This window comes from Xenia sp. Carnegie-2017, unplaced genomic scaffold (assembly GCF_021976095.1).
Source record: "Xenia sp. Carnegie-2017 unplaced genomic scaffold, XeniaSp_v1 HiC_scaffold_3, whole genome shotgun sequence".
NCBI classification, from domain to species: domain Eukaryota; kingdom Metazoa; phylum Cnidaria; class Anthozoa; order Malacalcyonacea; family Xeniidae; genus Xenia; species Xenia sp. Carnegie-2017.
In genome coordinates, this window is record NW_025813493.1 from 319,860 (window position 1) to 342,663 (window position 22,804).

Here is a 22,804-nt window from a genome sequence, read left to right on the forward strand (position 1 = left end):
AAAATTCAAAGACTATAGTCTTTTGCGTAAATTGTGTAAAAATTCAAAGACTATAGTCTTTTGCATAAAATGTGTAAAAATCTCAATTGTCTTTGCATAAAAGTGTGTAAAATTCAAAGACTATAGTCTTTTGCTAAGAGTGTAAAATTCAAAGACTTGACTTTGGCGTAAAAGGTGTAAAATGCAAAGACTCTTGTCCTTTTGCGTAAAGTGGTAAAAATCAAAATCTATAGTCTTTTGCGTAAAACTGTGTAAAAATTCAAAGATATTCTTTTGCGTAAAAGTGTGTAAAATGTAAATACTATAGTCTTTTGCGTAAAATCAAAGACTATAGTCTTTTGCGTAAAGTGTGTAAAATTCAAGACTATAGTCTTTTGCGTAAAAGTTTGTAAAATGCAAAGACTATTTATTTTGCATAAAATTGTGTAAAAATTCAAAATCTATAGTCTTTTGCGTAAAAGTGTGTAAAATTCAAAGACTATATTCTTTGCGTAAAAGTGTGTAAAACTGCAAACACTATAGTCTTTTGTTAAAGTAAGTGTGTAAAATTCAAGACTATAGTCTTTTGCGTAAAAGTGTGTAAAATGCAAAGACTATAGTCTTTTGCATAAAAGTAAAATTCAAAGACTATAGTCTTTTGCGTAAATTGTGTAAAATTCAAAGTCTATAGTCTTTGCATAAAAGTGTGTAAAATGGAAATTCAATTGTCTTTGCATAAAAGTGTGTAAAATTCAAGACTATTGTCTTTTGCCTAAAGTGTAAAATTCAAAGACTCTTGACTTTGGCGTAAAAGGGTGTAAAAATGCAAAGACTCTTGTCCTTTGCGTAAAAGTGTGTAAAAAATCAAAATCTATAGTCTTTTGCGTAAAACTGTGTAAAAATTCAAAGACTATATTCTTTTGCATAAAAGTGTGTAAAAATGTAAATACTATAGTCTTTTGCGTAAAAAGGTGTAAAAATTCAAAGACTATAGTCTTTATCGTAAAAGTGTGTAAAAATGCAAAGACTATAGACTTTTGCGTAAAAGTTTGTAAAAATGCAAAGACTATTATTTTTGCATAAAATGTGTAAAATTCAAAATCTATAGTCTTTTGCGTAAAAGTGTAAAAATGCAAAGACTATAGTCTTTGCGTAAAAGTGTGTAAAACTGCAAAGACTATAGTCTTTTGCGTAAAAGTGTGTAAAATTCAAAGACTATAGTCTTTTGCGTAAAAGTAAAAAATGCAAAGACTATAGTCTTTTGCATTGTGTAAAAATTCAAAGACTATAGTCTTTTGCGTAAATTGTGTAAAAATTCAAAGTCTATAGTCTTTGCATAAAAGATGTAAAAATGGAAATTCAATTGTCTTTGCATAAAAGTGTGTAAAATTCAAAGACTATTGTCTTTTGCCTAAAGTGTGTAAAATTCAAAGACTCTTGACTTTGGCGTAAAAGGGTGTAAAAATGCAAAGACTATTGTCCTTTGCGTAAAAGTGTGTAAAAAATCAATATCTATAGTCTTTTGCGTAAAACTGTGTAAAATTCAAAGACTATATTCTTTTGCATAAAAGTGTGTAAAATGTAAATACTATAGTCTTTTGCGTAAAAGGTGTAAAATTCAAAGACTATAGTCTTTGCGTAAAAGTAAAAATTCAAAGACTATAGTCTTTTGCGTAAAGTTTAAAAATGCAAAGACTATTTGTTTTTTGCATAAAATGTGTAAAAATTAAAATCTATAGTCTTTGCGTAAAAGTGTGTAAAATTCAAAGACTATATTCTTTTGCGTAAAGTGTGTAAAATGCAAAGACTATAGTCTTTGCGTAAAAGTGTGTAAAATTCAAAGACTATAGTCTTTTGCGTTAAAGTGTAAAAATGCAAAGACTATAGTCTTTTGCATAAAGAGTAAAAATTCAAAGACTATAGTCTTTGCGTAAATTGTAAAAATTCAAAGACTATAGTCTTTTGCATAAAAGTGTGTAAAAATGGAAATTCAATTGTCTTTGCATAAAAGTGTGTAAAAATTCAAAGACTATTGTCTTTTGCCTAAAAGTGTGTAAGAATTCAAAGACTCTTGACTTTGGCGTAAAAGGGTGTAAAAATGCAAAGACTATTCTTTTGCGTAAAAGTGTGTAAAAAATCAAAATCTATAGTCTTTTGCGTAAAACTGTGTAAAAATTTAAAGACTATATTCTTTTGCGTAAAAGTGTGTAAAAATGTAAATACTATAGTCTTTTGCGTAAAAGTGTGTAAAACTTCAAAGACCATAGTCTATTGCGTAAATGTGTGTAAAAATTCAAAGACTATAGTCTTTTGCGTAAAAGTGTGTAAAAATGCAAAGACTATAGTTTTTGCATAAAAGTGTGTAAAAATTCAAATCTATAGTCTTTGCGTAAAAGTGTAAAATTCAAAGACTATAGTCTTTGCGTAAAGTGTGAAAATGCAAACACTATAGTCTTTGCGTAAAAGTGTGTAAAAATTCAAAGACTATAGTCTTTTGCGTAAAAGTATGTAAAAATGCAAAGACTATAGTTTTTGCATAAAAGTGTGTAAAAATGCAAAGACTATAGTCTTTGCGTAAATTGTGTAAAATTCAAAGACTATAGTCTTTTGCATAAAAGTGTAAAATGGAAATTCAATTGTCTTTGCATAAAAGTGTGTAAAAATTCAAAGACTATTGTCTTTTGCCTAAGAGTGTGTAAGAATTCAAAGACTCTTGACTTTGGCGTAAAAGGGTGTAAAAATGCAAAGACTCTTGTCCTTTGCGTAAAAGTGTGTAAAAAATCAAAATCTATAGTCTTTTGCGTAAAACTGTGTAAAAATTCAAAGACTATATTCTTTTGCATAAAAGTGTGTAAAAATGTAAATACTATAGTCTTTTGCGTAAAAAGGTGTAAAAATTCAAAGACTATAGTCTTTATCGTAAAAGTGTGTAAAAATTCAAAGACTATAGACTTTTGCGTAAAAGTTTGTAAAAATGCAAAGACTATTTGCTTTTGCATAAAAGTGTGTAAAAATTCAAAATCTATAGTCTTTTGCGTAAAAGTGTGTAAAAATTCAAAGACTATATTCTTTGCGTAAAAGTGTGTAAAACTGCAAACACTATAGTCTTTTGCGTAAAAAGTGTGTAAAAATTCAAAGACTATAGTCTTTTGCGTGTGTAAAAATGCAAAGACTATAGTCTTTGCATAAAAGTGTGTAAAATTCAAAGACTATAGTCTTTTGCGTAAAGTGTGAAAATGCAAAGTCTATAGTCTCTTTTGCATAAAAGTGTAAAAATGGAAATTCAATTGTCCTTTGCATAAAAGTGTGTAAAATTCAAAGACTATTGTCTTTGGCCTAAGTGTGTAAAATTCAAAGACTCTTGTCTTTTGTGGTGTGTAAAAAAAGAAGACTTTGTCTTTTGCGTAAGTGGTAAAATCAATTCTATAGTCTTTTGCGTAAAACTGTGTAAAATTCAAAGACTATAGTCTTTTTAAAATGTAAAATGTAAAATACTATAGTCTTAGTGGTAAAGACTATGTCTTTTAAGTAAAATGGACTATAGTCTTTGCGAAAGTGTAATAAAATGCAAAACTATAGTCTTGTGTAAAATGTAAAAATTCAAAGACTATAGTCTTTTGCGTAAAAGTGTAAAAAATAAAGACTATAGTCTTTTAAGTATAGTCTTTTGCGTGTGTAAAATTCAAAGACTATAGTCTTTTATAAAAGTGTAAAAATGTAAAGAACTATAGTCTTTTGCATAAAAGTAAAAATTCAAAGACTATAGTCTTTGCGTCTAAAGTGTGTAAAATTCAAAGACTATTGACTCTTTGGGTAAAAGTGTAAAAATGCAAAGACTCTTGTCCGTGTAAAATCAAAATCTAGTCTTTAAAACTGTGTAAAATTCATATATTCTTTTTAAAAGTGTGTAAAAATGTAAAGACTATAGTCTTTTGCGTAAAAGTGTGTAAAAATGCAAGACTATAGTCTTTTGCATGAAAGTGTGTAAAATTCAAAGACTATAGACTTTTGCGAAAGTTTGTAAAAATGCAAAGACTATTTGCTTTTGCATAAAATTGTAAAATTCAAAATCTATAGTCTTTTGCGTAAAAGTGTGTAAAATTCAAAGACTATATTCGTAAAAAGTGTGTAAAAATGCAAAGACTATAGTCTTTTGCGTAAAAAGTGTGTAAAATTCAAAGACTATAGTCTTTTTGTAAAAGTGTGTAAAATGCAAAGACTATAGTCTTTGCATGTAAAATTCAAAGACTATAGTCTTTTGCGTAAATTGTGTAAAATTCAAAGTCTATAGTCTTTGCATAAAGTGTAAAATGGAAATTCAATAGTCTTTGCATAAAAGTGTGTAAAATTCAAAGACTATAGTCTTTTGCCTAAAGTGTGTAAAATTCAAAGACTCTTGTCTTTGGCGTAAAAGGTGTAAAAATGCAAAGACTTGTCCTTTGCGTAAAAGTGTAAAAATCAAAATCTATAGTCTTTTGCGTAAAACTGTAAAAATTCAAAGACTATATTCTTTGCATAAAAGTGTGTAAAATGTAAATACTATAGTCTTTGCGAAAGGTGTAAAATTCAAAGACTATAGTCTTTATCGTAAAGTGTGTAAAAATGCAAAGACTATAGTCTTTTGCGTAAAGTTTAAAAATGCAAAGACTATGCTTTTGCATAAAAATGTGTAAAATTCAAAATCTATAGTCTTTTGCGTAAAAGTGTAAAAATTCAAAGACTATATTCTTTGCGTAAAAGTGTAAACGCAAAGACTATAGTCTTTTGCGTAAAAGTGTAAAAATTCAAAGACTATAGTCTTTTGCGTAAATGTGTAAAAATGCAAAGACTATAGTCTTTTGCATAAAGTGTGTAAAAATTCAAAGACTATAGTCTTTGCGTAAATTGTGTAAAAATTCAAAGACTATAGTCTTTTGCATAAAAAGTGTAAAATGGAAATAATAGTCTTTGCATAAAAGTAAAAATTCAAAGACTATTGTCTTTTGTAAAGTGTGTAAAATTCAAAGACTATTGACTTTGTAAAAGTGTAAAATGCAAAGACTATTGTCTTTTGCGTAAAAGTGTGTAAAAAATCAAAATCTATAGTCTTTTGCGTAAAACTGTGTAAAAATACAAAGACTATAATCTTTTGCATAAAAGTGTGTAAAATGTAAAGACTATAGTCTTTTGCGTAAAAGTGTGTAAAAATTCAAAGACTATAGTCTTTTAAAGTGTGTAAAAATTCAAAGACTATAGTCTTTTGCGTAAATTGTGTAAAAATTCAAAGTCTATAGTCTTTTGCATAAAAGTGTGTAAAAATGGAAATTCAATAGTCTTTGCATAAAAGTGTGTAAAAATTCAAAGACTATTGTCTTTTGCCTAAAAGTGTGTAAGAATTCAAAGACTCTTGACTTTGGCGTAAAAGGGTGTAAAAATGCAAAGACTCTTGTCCTTTGCGTAAAAGTGTGTAAAAAATCAAAATCTATAGTCTTTTGCGTAAAACTGTGTAAAAATTCAAAGACTATATTCTTTTGCGTAAAAGTGTGTAAAAATGTAAATACTATAGTCTTTTGCGTAAAAGTGTGTAAAAATTCAAAGACTATAGTCTGTAAAGTGTGTAAAAATGCAAAGACTATCTTTTGCGTAAATGTGTAAAAAAAAGATTCTATAGTCTTTGCGAATAATCTGTAAAAATCAAAGACTATAGTCTTTTGCATAAAAGTGTAAAAATGGAAAACTGTAGTCTTTGCATAAAAGTAAAAATTCAAAGACTATTGTCTTTGCCTAAGAGTGTAAAAATTCAAAGACTTGACTTTTAAAAGGTGTAAAATGCAAAGACTCTTGTCCTTTGCGTAAAAGTGTGTAAAAAATCAAAATCTATAGTCTTTTGCGTAAAACTGTGTAAAAATTCAAAGACTATATTCTTTTGCATAAAAGTGTGTAAAAATGTAAATACTATAGTCTTTTGCGTAAAAAGGTGTAAAAATTCAAAGACTATAGTCTTTTGCGTAAAAGTGTGTAAAAATTCAAAGACTATAGACTTTTGCGTAAAAGTTTGTAAAAATGCAAAGACTATTTGCTTTTGCATAAAAATTGTGTAAAAATTCAAAATCTATAGTCTTTTGCGTAAAAGTGTGTAAAATTCAAAGACTATATTCTTTGCGTAAAAGTGTGTAAAATGCAAATACTATAGTCTTTTGCGTAAAAGTGTGTAAAAATTCAAAGACTATAGTCTTTTGCGTAAAAGTGTGTAAAAATGCAAAGACTATAGTCTTTTGCATAAAAGTGTGTAAAAATTCAAAGACTATAGTCTTTTGCGTAAATTGTGTAAAAATTCAAAGTCTATAGTCTTTTGCATAAAAGTGTGTAAAAATGGAAATTCAATTGTCTTTGCATAAAAGTGTGTACAAATTCAAAGACTATTGTCTTTTGCCTAAGAGTGTGTAAGAATTCAAAGACTCTTGACTTTGGCGTAAAAGGGTGTAAAAATGCAAAGACTCTTGTCCTTTGCGTAAAAGTGTGTAAAAAATCAAAATCTATAGTCTTTTGCGTAAAACTGTGTAAAAATTCAAAGACTATATTCTTTTGCGTAAAAGTGTGTAAAAATGTAAATACTATAGTCTTTTGCGTAAAATTCAAAGACTATAGTCTTTTGTAAATGTGTGTAAAAGATTCTATAGACTTTTGCGTAAAAGTGTAAAATGCAAAGACTATTTGCTTTTGCATAAAATGTGTAAAAATTCAAAATCTATAGTCTTTTGCGTAAAAGTGTGTAAAATTCAAAGACTATATTCTTTGCGTGTGTAAAACTGCAAAGACTATAGTCTTTTGCGTAAAAGTGTAAAAATTCAAAGACTATAGTCTTTTGCGTAAAGTGTAAAAATGCAAAGACTATAGTCTTTTGCATAAAAGTGTGTAAAAATTAAAGACTATAGTCTTTTGCGTAAATTGTAAAAATTCAAAGTCTATAGTCTTTTATAAAAGTGTAAAAATGGAAATTCAATTGTCTTTGCATAAAAGTGTGTAAAAATTCAAAGACTATTGTCTTTTGCCTAAAGTGTGTAAGAATTCAAAGACTCTTGACTTTGGCGTAAAAGGGTGTAAAAATGCAAAGACTCTTGTCCTTTGCGTAAAAGTGTGTAAAAAATCAAATCTATAGTCTTTTGCGTAAAACTGTGTAAAAATTCAAAGACTATATTCTTTGCGTAAAAGTGTGTAAAATGTAAATACTATAGTCTTTTGCGTGTAAAATCAAAGACTATAGTCTTTTGCGTAAAAGTGTGTAAAAATTCAAAGACTATAGACTTTTGCGTAAAAGTTTGTAAAAATGCAAAGACTATTTGCTTTTGCATAAAAATTGTGTAAAAATTCAAAATCTATAGTCTTTTGCGTAAAAGTGTGTAAAAATTCAAAGACTATATTCTTTGCGTAAAAGTGTGTAAAACTGCAAACACTATAGTCTTTTGCGTAAAAAGTGTGTAAAAATTCAAAGACTATAGTCTTTTGCGTAAAAGTGTGTAAAAATGCAAAGACTATAGTCTTTTGCATAAAAGTGTGTAAAAATTCAAAGACTATAGTCTTTTGCGTAAATTTGTGTAAAAATTCAAAGTCTATAGTCTTTTGCATAAAAGTGTGTAAAAATGGAAATTCAATTGTCTTTGCATAAAAGTGTGTAAAATTCAAAGACTATTGTCTTTATAAAAGTGTGTAAAATTCAAAGACTCTTGACTTTGGCGTAAAAGGGTGTAAAAATGCAAAGACTCTTGTCCTTTGCGTAAAAGTGTGTAAAAAATCAAAATCTATAGTCTTTTGTGTAAAACTGTGTAAAAATTCAAAGACTATATTCTTTTGCGTAAAAGTGTGTAAAAATTTAAAGACTATACTCTTTGCCTTTTTACACATTTATAATTCATGCATTTTCACACATTTTAATGCCAAAGACTGTAGTTTATACATTTTTACACATTTTTATGCCAAAGACTATAGTTCACGGGTTTTAACACATTTCCATGCCAAAGACGATTGTTCATGCATTTTCAAATCAAAAACTATAGTTCATGCAAATTCACGCATTTTTATGCCAAAGACTATAGTTTGTGCATTTTCAAGCTAAAGACTATAGCTCATGCATTTTCACTTATGTTCATGGCAAAGACTATAGTTTATGCATTTTCACACATTTTCATGCTAAAGACTAGAGTTCATGCTTTTTCACGTTGTGTGAACTATATTCTATGGAATGAAAGTGCGTAATGTAGCTATAGTCTTTGACGTAAAAATGGTGTGAAAATTCGTAAATAATACTCTTTGGCGTGAAAATGCGTGAAGTATAGTCGTTGGTGTACAGATGTCGTAAACCTGAAAATTCATGAACTATAGTCTTTGGCTTAAAATGCATGAATTTAAGTCTTCGTCAAAAAAATAAGTAAGTTATAGTCTTTGACGTGAAATTGCGTAAACTATAGTGCGTGGAGTAAAAATGCGTCTACTCTAGTCCTTGGCGTGTCTCTTATACCTATATATTGTGTGTCTTATACTTATAGCTATAATCATGGATTGCTTTCTGTAACTAATTGCAATTGTTTTATCTTGTATTAAAACTGGCCTGTTTTCATTATGACTTAAGGAAATCTTCTGAAATTTTCACTTAATTCATAAAATACAGATTTCAAGGGGAAATCATGTGCGAGATAACTGAAGCAAAACTTTTTTAGCGTATGAATAAATCTGTTTTAAATGACGTCTTTGGTTGTGCTAAAAGGTTAAAAAAACTTCTAGGGTTTCCATAGAAGAGCAAAATTGGGAAATTTAAATGACATCGCTACATTTGACTAAATATGACGTCGCTCATTGGTTGATTTATGAGGTCATTAACATTCCAAATCATCTTTAAAATCAGTGTATCGAATATATAATAGTTCATTGCATAAAGTCATTTAAAGATTAAGCAGGCGCTTTACTATTCTTCAGAAGTATTTGAAGACATTGGTATCTTAATACACTAACGTAAGTCAAAGTTTTATAGAATTTTATATAGACTTTACATAATGCTATCTTTCATGCACAGGTGAAAAAACGTGTTACAATTTCAAAACTTGTTGTTTATTTCGTATATAATACAATTATTTCGAAGAAACCTAGTCTTAACCTAAGCGTAGTCAACGCCACTTAATAAATATCAAAAGTTTTCACTTTTCCATCTAAGAGAAGTTTGTGAAAAAGAAGGAAATATTGAAAGGCTTTTATTAGAGATGATAGAAGTGGCGTTCCTATAGTTTCAGTTAGCTATATTCTTTGTTGTGTTAACAATGTTGTTGAATCTTTCCTAAGATGAATGGCGGAAAATTGAACGAATGCATATAAAATTAATGTTCCAAAAGTAACCAAGCAGTTTTAAAGTCCAGTTTCACAGTCTTTTTATTTATATATTACTTTAAAGAAAGTTAAATTCTCATAAAGTGGCATAGGCGTTTACAGTAACTGTGCTAGATATTTTACAAAACGTTTGCTCACATAGTCTCATTGTGAGTTTAATCCTGAGGCGTTTCAAAAATTATCGAAAAAACCTTAAAAAATTGACAAAAAAAACAGAATAAATAAATTTCGACAATGCTTGAAGACGAATGCCGGAATAGAACCAAAGGAATTTAATGAATGCTATTTAAAAGTGTTTGATATAATTGCTCAATATTGCAAGAAAGAGATCTTTGAAAATCGATCTTGTGCAGAACCGGAATGTCTTTTTAAACATCTGTACGTGATGGTATTTTTGTCCGTAGAGTATCTGTCGATGTTTAACTCCACATCATCGATGAAATCTGCAAAATAACGTATAATAAAATAGACAGCTTTCACTTTTTAGGCATTTTATGTAAATTTAAAAATAATTTTATTGAACGATGAAAAAGATGGCTGACTGCATAACATTTTGTGAGTATTGCGCGTTTATAAAAAAGGATAAATTTTTTTAAAATAGACATGTTTCGACATCTCATGATGCCATCTTCAGTATGAGTGAAATAATAAATAATACAAGGTTTATATAAAAGTAACATGATACATAAATTACAACAATAATAAGGAAATAAGATAAATTGATATAATCGCTCAAGATTGCAAGAAAGAGATCTTTGAAAATCGATCTCGTGCAGAACGGGAATGTCTTATTTAAACATCTGTACGTGATGGTATTTTTGCCGGTAGAGTATCTGTCGATGTTTAACTCCACATCATCGATGAAGTCTGCAAAATAACGTAGAATAAAATAGACAGCCTTCACTTTTACATAAATTACAACAATAATAAGGAAATAAGATAAATTAATGGGGAGCGTCCGAGCGCATTATAGCGGTAAATTAGTGGGACTAAGATACTTAGCCAAATTAAAATTGTAGGCGTTAATTGATGAGACTATCGGTCGTAGTGGAGGCAATTGTTCAAGTTGATTTTGAGTATTCAAAGTGATGCTATGGCGTAAATTAAAAAACTAAATATTATTTTACGCAACAATACCAAATATTGTTTAAACATTATTTGTCTCAAAAAAATCTCTGTAATCTTACTCTTTACCCTATCTGAGTAATCAGCGAGAGCTTTAGCTTGGATAAATTTTGTAGGTAAACAGAGATAACCTTTGTATTTACTACCTAAAAATGTTTCAAAATGCATTAGATAGTGTTTTCAGCATGATAGTTCGCTTATAATTTTTAAATACTATGTTAAAGTAAATGTTTTTACGTTTCAGTTGACTTTGGTAATTTTTTTGGAAACGATGACATTTAACTTGGCAGTACTTTTCACCCTACTTGTAAGTATGATAAGATTTCTTGGCATATTTCTTAAAGTTATTAATTAAAGAATTAAATTCAGTAATGAATATGATATCTTATATTGTGTCATAAATTATTGGACAACTAGTTTTGAATGAATTTATTGCCCACTTTAAAGTTTTGGAGTGATCATAAAACAGTATTTTAGTACAAAATATCAAAGAAGAAAATGTACGAAGCGACATACAATACCCGTATTTATTATGCAAATTACAAACTGCTGCGCTGGTTTCGGCCACCTGGGTTTGTATGAAAAAGTTACTATTTGTGTTCAGGTTCATAAAATCGATAATAACTTTTCCCAATTTGAATGATGATTTCGGAATGATTCAATATATGCGATATAATATTGACGGCTGTGCTGTACTTAGAAATTCACCAGATTAACCAGCTTTACCAGACACGCTAAGTTTAAAAATTTACAATAGGAAATCAGATGGAGACTACAAAGTTTTGTTAGAGGCATTTGATTGACGAAACCAAATATTGAGCTTTCGTTCTCCAGGTGAAAGTTAAATCGATCAACATGCAGATTACTGCGTACTTCCAGCTCACTACACAAACTACAACAAACCTTTAGGAGACCTACAACAAACCTTTAGGAGACCTACAACAAACCTTTAGGAGACCTACAACAGACCTTTTGGAGACCTACAACAAACCTTTAGGAGACCTATAACAAACCTTTAGGAGACCTACAACAAATCTTTAGGAGACCTACAACAAATCTTTAGGAGACCAACAACAAACCTTTGGGAGACCTACAACAAACCCTTAGGAGACCTACAACAAACCCTTAGGAGACCAACAACAAACCCTTAGGAGACCTACAACAAACCTCTAGGAGACCTACAACAAACCTTTAGGAGACCTACAACAAACCTCTAGGAGACCTACAACAAACCTCTAGGAGACCTACAACAAACCTTTAGGAGACCTACAACAAACCTCTAGGAGACCTACAACAAACCTTTAGGAGACCTACAACAAAATAAAAAACGTACGTAATGACTGTCATAGTGGAGCACCAAGAAAGAAGAGTCTGCAATCTCCTCCAAAATAGCTTTAATAGGTTACCCCAACTTCCTTAATCACCCAACACGGCAATTCTTGCGAATACCTTTCGTTGATTTTGGAACAAGTCATGTCATGTTGGACATACTTTTGCCATCTAATGCTAGTTATTGATTTATGAAAATTTAGTACATTTGAAACTATTATCCTTCCGATACACTAATCAAATACTTAAAATTTATACAATCGATTTTGTGCTTTTTAACTTAACATTAATAAACCTTTATTTTTAGATTGAATTATCTCTCTTCACTGAAGAAGTGAAATGTATGAGAATTAAACGTTCTGCAGTAAGTTTATTATTATATTGTGGAGATTTTTATTAAAATTTTCCATGATAAGTGCATGACTTCATGTGCCCTAGCATTTTATACGGTACTAGTTTATTTATTCATTTGTTTACTTATTTATATAATCAAGAGTTATTTGTTTATTTATTTACTTATTTATTATTCATATATTTCTTTATTAAATAATTGCTACTGCTAAGGTATCTAAATGAAAATTAATAGTTATAAGAACATAAGGGTAGGAAGTGGTGGGTGGGGAAGGGTCTAGTGGTCTTTACTCCCCTAAAGTTTGTTGTTTGGTGCTTAGCCATCCTCCCCCCCTAAACTTTATGTTATACTTACTGACATTGTTTTAGAGCACGTTGTTTACAATGTGTACCACCAATCTTTCTGGTTATTAGTTGAATTTGTCGTTTTTTGTAAGATATTGATTGTACTATACTTGCTTGTAATTAACTGTATTATGTGTATATTATAAGTATGTGTATATTGTATCAAAGTACAATTAAATAGTAAAGATTTTATAACTTGCTTCAAGTGCTGCCATGAAACATAAAGCCCCGTAATGCTTAAAATAATACAATTGATTTCAAAGGAACTTAATGTGGCATTTCTTGCATGTATGAATATTAGCTCTCTCAATTATCGATCGTTTATTTGTTTCTGTCTTTGTCTGTCTTTGTCTGTTTCTGTCTTCTGCACTTCTGTCTTTGTTTATTTGTTACTTTACATGTCATCCATTCATGAATGACGTGCATTTTGAAATACTTCGTTTTCATTTAGATTTTCCTTATGTATAGAATTCATTCTATACTTTTTTTTATTTTCCATCAGACAAACATTCAGTTTGAAGCACTAACTGCCAATGGACACACCTGTTTTCCGTTTACATATCAAGGCGTGACATATTCAGCCGGTACCTGTACAGATGTTGATGCTTATGGGCAATACTGGTGTGCAATTACAAATGTACCAAATGGTGTTTATACTGGGATGGCTGGTCAAGTAAATTGGGATTTTTGCGTGGTCAAACAAGGTAAAAAAAGTTTGTTATTTTGCGTTGGGAAATCAAAGTAAAGAACTCAGCTGTTAATATTAGTTTTGGTCATGTAAATGTACATTTGTCTGCAGTGTTTTATTATGATGTTGGAAAATTTGTAGAACCCTTTGTTGTACTAATACAATGATGAGTGTGAAGTGTACAATTTGCCTTCTTACATAAAATACTAAGTATTTTCAATTATAAAATAATGTATGGTGTTGATTTTCTTGTATATAGCTTCAACTACAGCAACAACCACAGGTGAGTTTTTTTAGGAAATTTTCCATTTTACAAAAACTAATAAATATTGTTAATTATAAGATAATGTATGGTGTTTATTTTCTTTATACAGCTTCAACTACAGCAACAACCACAGGTGAATTTTTTTGCAACGTTTTCTAAGTTTATGTCACATATATACAGTATTTAAGTAGAAAATAATTAAATTTTTTATTGACTTGTATATTTTTTAATTAAATAAGTTCAAATCAATTATGTGATTAGAAACAAAGCTAGCTCGGTTCCGTTGGAAAATAAAGGGTAAAATGAACGCAAAAAATGCCGCATAATAAAAGAGTTTGTTTTTTTGGAATGTGGTTACAGTTATTTAATACTTAATAAATATAATAAAAACATGCACCGGCCATTTATCGAGTTCAGCAAAAAGTAAATTTTTCTGTTTGCAACTTTAGATTAGTTTTCTTTAATAATACTATGGATACAAATGTTTTTAATTATGATTGGTTAATAATAATAAAATTTCTAAGAAATTCCAGTTTGAATTCCCTTATACAATTAAACAATTAATAATGGTCTTTGTGTTTAAATGGTCTCATTAGGCCACAAAAGGTTTACTTAAAATATCTTGGTCTCACCCTCAGACTTTTACCAAATTTCCCGATGTTTGTGGGGCATTTTAACACTAATATCTTCAAAAGCATTTATTTACTTATTTACTTATTTACTAAAAGCATTTATTTACTTATATACTTTTCATTTATTTACTTATAAACCTTTCTTTGTTTTTTCAAAACTTTGCAAAAGTATTTTTTTGGACGTAAACGTTTACAACTCTTTTACAGCTGGACATTCTAGACTGACCACCATGAATGGACATACCTGTCACATACCCTTTACATATAAAGGTGTGAGGTATACATCCTGTACTGATGTTGATGGATCTGGATGGTACTGGTGTGCAACTGCTGTTGTACCAAACGGTGATGGTGGTGCTCAGATATTAAATTGGAATTTTTGTGTTGTCAAACAAGGTAAAAATGTTTTTTACTTTGCGTTGGAAAAGCAAATAAAAGAACCCCACTTTTAACATTAGTGTGCTCATGCAAATGTACATTTGTTTCTATCGAAATTTTTGTGTGAAATGTCTTTTGTTATAATGTTGGAAAATTTGTAGTACGCCTTGTTGTACTAATTTGATGATGGGTGTCATGTGTACATTAGAGGAAAAAGAAAGCATTTTAACTAATATATTTTAGCTTTTCTATCAACACTATAATTGCTATTAATCAGTACGTTACGATCTCAAATATCTTAAACTAATGATGTCATATTTTTGCATCCATCCACATAATATGAAAGTTGATTCAATATTTTTTTGAGAGCAGAATGGAAATAAATGCGATAGTTTAGTTAATTATACCATTAAAGACAATGAAAAAGAGAATGCTTTTAAAGGCTTTGTTGATATCGGTGGATTTTTATCATTATTTGCGTAGGACAGAAAAATCAGAAGATTTCGGCAAAGCAGGGAAACCTGGAAACCTATTGTTGGGGGGAGGGTGTGATTTTCATACATACACGTTTTTAAGTTTCTATTAAAATCCATTGTGATTAGGGATCATATACAACATGAGTTTATGATTGAGCTCTCCCCGCTACATTGATCATAGTCTAGTATGAAACAGAATAACCATCTCTGATTTAAATGCAAGGAAAATGAACAAGTTGAGTCTCAGAATAAAAATACAAAGTAAAAAAACGATATGCAGCAGATCGAGTACTCCTAAAAATTTTAAAATGTTATGCCAAGCATGATCAATTTAAACTTTAACGGATTTCAAAATATTCTGTAACACATTTAACAGAGTACCGAACACGCATATTTCATGATTTTCTGTTTGATATCATCAAAAGCATTCCCAAATCCCACTTTATCAATATTGAAAAAAGTTAAAATTGCTGAATGCTACAAAACTCGACACAGATTTTTGTTACTTCTTAGTTTTTTTCTACACTTTTCTTACTAAAATTGTCAGCCTCCATGGAGATTTCCATGACCATAAATGAGGAAAATTTCCATTTTATATAAAAGTAATAAGTATTTTTGATTAAAAAATAATGTATTGTGTTTTATTTTATTTTATATAGCTTCAACTACAGCAACAACCACAGGTGAATTTTTTTGCAAAGTTTTCTATGTTTAACTCATGTATAGCACAGGTATAGTAAGGTTTAGTAATAAAATAATTGAACTCGGTTATGTGACTGAGAATTTAGCTATAGCTAGGTGCTGATGAGAAAGAGAGTTAAGATTAAAACGAAAAATATTAAATATAAAAGAATTGCTTTTTTGGAATGTGGTTACAGTTATTTAATGAGTAAGTAGAATTATATTATATAGCTATCTGCCATTTTTTGAGCTCAGCAAAATGTACCTAGCTTTTTTTTGTTTGGAACTGTGCGTCACTTTTTTCAAATAATACTATGGATGTAATTGTTTTTAATTCTTATTGGTTAGTAAAATTACAGTTTCTAGGAAATTCTAGTTTTAATTCCTTCATACCATTGAACAATTAGTTACTTGAGTTCAATTGTTTTTATTGAGCAACGAGAGATTAAATTAAAATACCTTGGTCTGCACCCTTGGACTTTTACTAAACTTCCCTTAGTTTGTGGAAATTTAAACATTAATATCCTCAAAAGTATGCATCACTTATAAATTGTGTCATAACATACCTTTCTTTGGTTTTTTAAAACTTTGCGAAAGTATATTTTTGTACGTATTTTTCTGTCTATATAATTTTTTATTCATAAAATTAAACTTTTAAAACTCTTTTACAGCTGGACAGTCTGGACTGACAACCATCAATGGACATACCTGCCACTTTCCGTTTACATATAAAGGCGTGACATATACAAGCTGTACAAGTGTTGACGGTTCTGGATGGTACTGGTGTGCAACTGCTATTTTACTAAACGGTGATGGTGCTGCTCGTATAGTAAATTGGGATTATTGTGTTGTCAAACAAGGTAAAAATGTTTTTACTTTGCGTTTGAAAAGCTAATAAAAGAACCCCACTTTCAACACTAGTGTGGTCATGCAAATGTACATTTGACTCTATCGAAATTTTTGTGTGAAATGTCTTTTATTATGATGTTAGAAAATTTGTAGTACTCTTTGTTGTACTAATTTGATGATGGGTGTCATGTGTATATTACAGGAAAAAGAAAGCATTTTAACTAATATATTTTAGCTTTTCTATCAACACTATAAATGCTTTAAATCAATACGTTACGATCTCAAATATCTTAAAGTAATGATGTCATATTTTTGCATCCACACACATAATATGAAAGTTGATTTAATAATTTTTTGAGCACAGGCTGGAAATCAATGCAATAGATTAGTTAATGATGCCATTAAAGACAATAACTCAAAAATGCTTGGAAAAAGTATGGTAGACATTGGTTTATTTCATCCTCATTTGTGCAAGACAAAAAAATCAGAGGATTTCCGCAAAGCATGCAGGGAAACCTGGAGATCTATAGCTGGGGAGGGTTTGATTTTCAAAAATCCATGTTTTAAACTTTCTTTGAAAATCAATTGTGATTTTAGATTATATACAACATAAGTTTATGATTAAGCTCTACACGCCACATTGATCATAGTCCAGTATGAAACAGAATAACCATCTGTGATTTAAATGCAAGGAAAATGAACAAGTTGAGTCTTAGAATAAAAAGACAAAGTAAAAAAACGATATGCAGCAGATCGAGTACTCCTAGAAATTTTAAAATGTTATGCAAAGCATGATCAATTTAAACTTTCACTGAATTCAAAATATTCTCTAACATCTTTAACAGAGAACCGACCAAGCATATTTCAAGATTTACTGTTTGATATCATCAAAAGCATTCCCAAATCCTCGCTTTATCATAATTGGAAAAACTTAAAATTGCTGAATGTGACAAAACTCGAGAAAGATTTTTTTTTACTTATTAGTTTTTATTTCACTTTTCTTTCTAAAATTATCAGCTTCCATGGAGATTTCCATGACCAGAAATGAAGAAAATTTCCATTTTAGGTAGAGGTAATAAGTATTTTTAATTATAAAATAATGTATGGTGTTTTATTTTCTTTTATATAGCTTCAACAACAGCAACAACTACAGGTGAATTTTTTTGCAAAGTTTCCGACGTTTAAGTCATGTATGGCACATGTATAGTAAGATTTAGTAACAAAATAATTGAACTCGGTTATGTGACTGGGAATATAGCTATAGCTAGGTCCTGATGGGAAAGAGAATTAAGATTAGAACGAAAAATACCAAATACAAAAGAATTGCTTTTTTGGAATGTGGTTACATTTATGTAATGAGTAAGTAGAATTATATTATATAGCTATCTGTCATTTTTTGAGTTCAGCAAAATGGAGCTAGCTTTTTCTGTTTGGAACTGTGCATACTATGGATGTAAATGCTTTTAATTCTGACTGGTTAAAAAATTCTAGGAAATTCTAGTTTAAATTGCGTCATACCATTGAACAATTAGTTACTTGAGTTCGATTGGCCTTATTGAGCCTCGAGTGGTTAAATTAAAATACCTTGGTCTGTATCCTCGGATTTTTACTAAACTTCCCTCAGTTTGTGGAAATTTAAACATTAATATCCTCAAAAGTATGCATCACTTATAAAATGTGTCATAACATACCTTTCTTTGGTTTTTTAAAACTTTTCAAAAGTATATGTTTTGTACTTATCTGTCCGTCTGTATACTTTTTTTGCTGCATAAAATTAAACTTTTAAAACTCTTTTACAGCTGGACAGTCCGGATTGACAACCACCAATGGACATACCTGTCACTTTCCGTTTACATATAAAGGCGTAACTTACACAAGATGTACAAGTGTTGATGGTTCTGGATGGTACTGGTGTGCAACTGCTGTTGTAAAAAACGGTGATGGTGCTGCTCGTATAGTAAATTGGGATTATTGTGTTGTCAAAGAAGGTAAAAATGCTTTTTACTTTGCTTTAGAAAAGCAAATAAGAGAACCTCGCTTTTAACATTAGTGTGGTCATGCAAATGTAAATTTGACTCCATCGAAATTTTTGTGGGAAATGTCTTTTTTCATGATGTTGGAAAACTTGTAGTTCTCTTTCTTGTACTAATTTGATGAAAAAGTTTCCATTTTGGTAGAAAATTTTCCATTTTACATAAACATAATAAGTATTTTTAATTATAAAATAATATATATTGTTTTATTTCTTTTATATAGATCCAACAACAGTAACAGTCACAGGTGAATTTTGGGGGAAAATTTTCGATTTTACATTAAATTAATAAGTATTTTTACTTATAAGATAATCTGTGATGTTTTATTTTCTTTTATATAGATTCAACTATAGCAACCACCACAGGTGAATTTCTGGGGAAAATTTTCCATTTTACATAAAAATAATAAGTATTTTTGATTATAAGATAAGGTATATAGTCTTATTTTCTTTTATATAGATCCAACTTCAGCAACAGCCGCAGGTTAATTTTGGGGTGGAAAATTTTCGATTTTACATAAAATTAATAAGTATTTTTACTTATAAGGTAATTCTGTGACGTTTTATTTATTTTTATATAGATTCAACTATAGCAAAAACCACAGGTTAAATTTTGAGGAAAAATTTTCCATTTTACATAAAAGTAGGTAATAAGTATTTTGATTATAAGATAATGTATATTGTTTTATTTTCTTTGATATAGATTCAGCTACAGCAACAGCCATAGGTGAATTTTTTTAGGAAAATTTTTCATTTTACATAAAATTAGGTAATAAGTATTTTGATTATAAGATAATGTATATTGTTTTATTTTCTTTTACATAGATTCAGCTACAGCAACAGCCATAGGTGAATTATTTTAGGAAAATTTTTCATTTTACATAAAATTAATGAGTATTTTGGATTATAAGATAGTGTATGTTGTTTTATTTTCTTTTATATAGATTCAACTACAGCAACAGGCATAGGTGATATTTTGGGGAAAATTTTTAATTTTACATAAAATTAATATGTATTTTTGATTAAATGATAATGTATGTTGTTTTATTTTCTTTTATATAGATTCAACTACAGCAACAGGCATAGGTGAATTTTGGGGGAAATTTTTAATTTTACATAAAATTAATAAGATTTTATATTATAAGATAATGTATGTTGTTTTATTTTTTCTTATATAGATCCAACTACAGCAACAGCCACAGGTGAATTTTTGGGTGAAAGTTTACGATTTTACATAATATTAATAAGTATTTTCAATTATAAAATAATGGGATGGTACTTTATTTTCTTTTATATAGCTTCAACTGCAGCAACACCCACAGGTGAATTTTTTAGGAAATTTTCCATTTAATATAAAACTAATAAATATTTTTAATTATAAAATAATGTATGGTACTTTATTTTCTTTTATATAGCTTCAACTACAGCAACAACCACAGGTAAAGTTTATGTCCCATATATACAGTATTTAAGTTGAAAATAATTAAATTCTTTATTGAGTTTGTATATTTTTAATTAATTAAGTTCAAATCGATTATGTGATTGGAAACAAAGATAGCTCGGCTCCGTTGGAAAATAAAGGGTTAAAATGAACACAAAAAATGCCGCATAATAAAAGAGTTTGTTTTTTTGGAATGTGGTTACAGTTATTTAATATTTAATAAATGTAATAAAAACATGCACCGGCCATTTATCGAGTTCAGCAAAAAGTAAATTTTTCTGTTTGCAACTTTATATTAGTTTTCTTTAATAATACTATGGATACAAATGTTTTTAATTATGATTGGTTAATAATAATAAAATTTCTAAGAAATTCCAGTTTTAATTCCCTTATACAATTAAACAATTACTAATGGTCTTCGTGTTTAAATGGCCTTATTAGGCCACGAGAGGTTTAATCAAAATATCTTGGTTTCGCCCTCCAACTTTTACAAAATGTCCCTCATTTTGTGGGACATTTTAACACTAATATCGCTAGAATCATGCGTTCACTTATAAAAAATTGTCATTATTAAGTCATTACACACTTTTCTTTGTTTTTCAATCATTGCGGAAGTATGTTTTTAGATGTAAACTTTTAAAACTCTTTTACAGTTAGACAGTCTGGACTGAAAACCGTCCATGGACGTACCTGTCACTTTCCGTTTAAATATAAAGGCGTGACATATACATCCTGTACTGATGTTGACAGTCCTGGATGGTACTGGTGTATAACTGCTGTTGGTTCTTTAAATTGGGATTATTGTCTTGTCAAACAAGGTAAAAATATTTTTTATTTTGCTTTGGGTGTGTTGTGCATATTAGAGGAAAAAGATAGAATTTTAAATAATGTACTTCAGTATTTTTATCAACACTACATTGCTATATATTAAAGTATTACGATCTCAAACATCTTATAATAATGATGTCATATTTTTAGCATCCACCCACACAATATATATAATTTGATCTAATGATTTTTGCGATATCATTAAAGACAATGACAAAGAGAATGCTTTTAAAAGGCTTTGAAGACATCGGTGGATTTTTATCAATATTTGCGAAGGACAGAAAAATCAAAAGATTTCAGCAAAGCAGGAAAACCTGGAGATCTATAGTTGGGGGGAGGGTGTGATTTTCACATATACACGTTTTTAAGTTTCTATTAAAATCAATTGTGATTAGGGATAAGATACAACATGAGTTTATGATCGAGCTCTCCCCGCCACATTGATCATAGTCCAGTATGAAACAGAATATCCACCTGTGATTTAAATGCAAGGGAAAAGAACAAGTTGAGTCTCAGAATAAAATTTCAAAGTAAAAAAACGATATGCAGCATATCGAGTACTCCTAAAAATTTTAAAATGTTATGCAAAGCATGATCAATTTAAACTCTAACGGAATTCAAAATATTCTGTAACACATTTAACAGAGTACCGAACATGCATATTTCATTATTTATTGTTTGATATCATCAAAAGCATTCCCAAATCCCACTTTATCAATATCGAAAAAAGTTAAAATTGCTGAATGTATGTTGTTTTACTTTCTTTTATATAGATTCAGCTACAGCAACAACCACAGGTGAATTTAGGGGGAATATTTCCATTTTACATAAATTTAATAAGTATTTTTGTTTATAAAATAATGTATATTGTTTTATTTTCTTTTATATTGATTCAGCTACAGCAACAACCATAGGTGAATTTTTTGGAAAAATTTTTCATTTTACATAAAATTAATAAGTATTTCTGATTATAAGATAATGTATGTTGTTTTATTTTTTCTTATATAGATCCAACTACAGAAACAGTCACAGGTGAATTTTTGGGTGAAAGTTTGCGATTTTACATAATATTAATGAGTATTTTCAATTATAAGATAATGTATGGTGTTTTATTTTCTTTTATACAGCTTCAACTACAGCAACAATCACAGGTGAATTTTTTTGAAAAGTTTTCTATGTTTAAGTCATGTATTGCTTGTACATGGTAACATTTAGTAACAAAATAATTGAACTCGGTTATGTGACTAAGAATGTAGCTATAGCTAGGTCTTAATGGGAAAGAGAGTTAAGATTAAAACGGAAAATACCAAATATAAAAGAATTGCTTTTTTGCAATGTCGTTACTGTTATTTAATGAGTAAGTAGACTTATAGCATATAGCTATCTGTCGTTTTTTGAGTTCAGCAAAATGTAGCTAGTTTTTTCTGTTCGCAACTGTGCGTTACTCTTTTTTAATAATACTGTGGATGTAAATGATTTTTATTCTGACTGGTTAAAAAAGTTACAGTTTCTAGGAAATTCTAGTTTAAATCCCTCATACCTTTGAACAATTAGTTGCTTGAGCCCAATTGGCCTTATTGAGCCTTGAGAGGTTAAATTAAAATACCTTGGTCTGCACCCTCGGACTTTTACTAAACTTCCCTTAGTTTGTGGGACATTTAAACACTAATATCCTCAAAAGTATGCATCACTTATAAATTGTGTCATAACATACCTTTCTTTGGTTTTTTAAAACTTTGCGAAAGTATATGTTTTGTACGTAACTATTTGTCTATATACTTTTTGCTGCATAAAATTAAGATTTTTAAAATCTTTTACAGCTGGACATTCTAGACTGACTACCATGAATGGACATACCTGTCACTTTCCGTTTACATATAAAGACGTGAGGTATACATCCTGTACTGATGTTGACGGATCTGGATGGTACTGGTGTGCAACTGCTGTTGTACCAAACGGTGATGGTGCTGCTCGTATAGTAAGTTGGGATTATTGTCACTAATATCGTTATTCATTGCAAAAAATGTTTATGGTAATTACTTATTTAACTA

General features: G+C 29.4%; 1 long non-coding RNA gene across 1 annotated transcript; it reads left to right on the top strand.

The window, feature by feature from the left end:
• Positions 1–20,591: 20,591 nt before the first annotated feature.
• On the top strand, positions 20,592–21,667 carry LOC124454756. The gene is made up of 3 exons (XR_006951598.1): positions 20,592–20,743; positions 21,527–21,550; positions 21,650–21,667. It is a non-coding gene; the product is annotated as an uncharacterized LOC124454756 (long non-coding RNA).
• The last annotated feature ends 1,137 nt before the right edge of the window (positions 21,668–22,804 follow it).